Here is a 2,748-nt window from a genome sequence, read left to right as displayed (position 1 = left end):
GCCAGACAAGAATATGAATACTTTGTCTGACTCTAGAACACCTCATCTTGTCTCTCCACTCTAGACAGAAGTATGGTTTCTGTAACCCTTCTGTCCGCTGCTCTCCTGCTCACTCTTGGATTTCATGTCCCGTATTTCCATTTCACATTTGCATTTATTTTCAGAAGGATCTGTTAATCTGTTGGAGTCTTTGACAGTGATTTTGATTTCAACCCGGCTTCCTGAATTGAAAGCAAAGCGTCCACAAATATGGTGGGCTCTCTCAGGTCTGCGAAGGGAGGATAAAGGGAAACTTGTCACTTTACCTTTCTTAAATTGAGAAAATAAATGAGTCTGGCCTTATTTTACTTATTCTTTCTTCCTTTCCATTCCTTGCATCATTTTGTTTCCCTTCCTCCTTTACAAGACAGGAATTCTGTTCCCCAAGGGCCAGATGTGAAGACGGGGGACAGTATTTCTTAGTGGTTCAGGGCTTGGTCTCTGGAGACGAGCTCCCTGACTCCAAATCCAGCTCAGCTGTTTACTAGCTGTGCGACTTGGATTAGTTAATGTACATTAAAAGGACTTGTCTGAGGTTCAAAAGATTATTCAAATTACATAGCACATTTCTTTTGCTTCTGTTTTCCTTGTCCGTCTCCCCTACTTTCTCCTGCAAACCTGTTCCTCTACCCCTAGATGTATGGAAAACTTACCGAGCCCTTACTCTGAGTGCCTTATGTGTGATTAACTCGTTCAGTCCTCACAACAAACCTATGAAGTAAATGCTGTTTTATTCCCATTTTCAAATGAGCAAGTTAAATACTGAATGGCTGGGTAATTTGTTCAGCATACCACAACTAATAAATGATGTAGCAGGGATTTTAAACCAGGCATTCTGGCATCAGAGTTTGTGTTTTTAATATTTATATCCCTCAAAAAGTGAGTGGAAGGTTGGAGAGTTAAAATTGAGAGCTTTTGCTGTAGGTAAACTGCCGGTGAATTTGCACGCAGCCTCCATCCTTGGCAACAGCCGAGTGTACCCAGCTGTGCCTTAGACTGAAAATCCCAGAACAAAAAATACACACTTTCAATCCTTTTGCCAAAAGCCTTTCCACTTCAATCATTATAAACCTAACAAGATTTCAAGCATTGTGCCTCCCTTGTAACTGAGGTGTGACAGGTGCAACACTGTTGAAAAATACATGGGGCTTTTTTTTTTTTTAAGGTTTGAGACTCAAGCTGGCCAGTTCTGAGTCTTGCCACTTCTTACTCCTTTTTTTTTTTTAAAGTTTAAAATTTTAATTCCAGTGTAGTTAACCCATAGTGTTATATTAGTTTCAGGTGTACAATATAGTGATTTAACAATTCTTTACATTATTCAGTGCTCGTCATGATAAGTGTACTCTTAATCCCCATCACCTATTTCTCCCATCCCGCCACCTACCTCCCCTCTGGCAACCACCAATTTGAATTTAAGAGTCTGTTTCTTGGGTTCTCTTTCTTTTTTCTTTTTTCCTTTGCTCATTTGTTTTGTTTTGTTTCTTAAATTTCATGTATGAGTGAAATGTGGTATTTGTCTTGCACTGACTGACTTATTTTGGTTAGCATAATACACTCTAGCTCCATCCATGTCGTTGCAAATGGCAAGATTTCATTCTTTCTTATGGCTGGATAATAGTTCATTGTATATGTATACCACTTCTTTATCCGTTCATCATTCGATGGACACTTGGGCTGCTTCCATAATTTGGCTATTGTAAGTGATGTTGCAATAAACCTAAGGTTGCATATATCCCTTTGGATTAGTGTTGTTGTATTCTTTGGGTAAGTACCCACAAGTGTGATTACTGGATCATAGGATAGTTCTATTTTTAACATTTCGAGGAACCTCCATACTGTTTTCCACAGTGGTGGTACCTGTTTGCATTCCCACCAACAGTGAAGAGGGTTCCTTTTTCTGCATATCCTTGTCAACACATTTGTTTCTTGTGTTTTTGATTTTAGCCATTCTGACAGATGTGAGGTGATATCCATTGTAGTTTTGATTTTCATTTCCCAAATGTATTGTGCTTCTTTTCATGTGTCTGTTGACCTTCTGTATGTCTTCTTTGGAGAAATGTCTGTTCATGTCTTCTGCCCAGTTTTTAATTGGATTGTTTGTGTGTGTGCTGCATTGTATAAGTTCTTTATATATTTTGGAAACTAGCCCTTTATTGGATATGTAATTTGCAAATATCTTTTCCCATTCAGTAAGTTGCCTTTTAAAAAAATGTTTATTCTTTTTTTTTCAATATATGAAATTTATTGACAAATTGGTTTCCATACCACACCCAGTGCTCATCCCAAAAGGTGCCCTCCTCAATACCCATCACCCACCCTCTCCTCCCTCCCACCCCCCATCAACCCTCAGTTTGTTCTCAGTTTTTAAGAGTCTCTTATGCTTTGGCTCTCTCCCACTCTAACCTCTTTTTTTTTTTTTTCCTTCCCCTCCCCCATGGGTTCCTGTTAAGTTTCTCAGGATCCACATAAGAGTGAAACCATATGGTATCTGTCTTTCTCTGTATGGCTTATTTCACTTAGCATCACTCTCTCCAGTTCCATCCACGTTGCTACAAAGGGCCATATTTCATTCTTTCTCATTGCCACGTAGTACTCCATTGTGTATATAAACCACAATTTCTTTATCCATTCATCAGTTGATGGACATTTAGGCTCTTTCCATAATTTGGCTATTGTTGAGAGTGCTGCTATAAACATTGGGGTACAAGT

Source organism: Prionailurus bengalensis, chromosome B4, assembly GCF_016509475.1.
Source record: "Prionailurus bengalensis isolate Pbe53 chromosome B4, Fcat_Pben_1.1_paternal_pri, whole genome shotgun sequence".
NCBI classification, from domain to species: domain Eukaryota; kingdom Metazoa; phylum Chordata; class Mammalia; order Carnivora; family Felidae; genus Prionailurus; species Prionailurus bengalensis.
Note: the sequence above shows the minus strand (reverse complement) of the source record.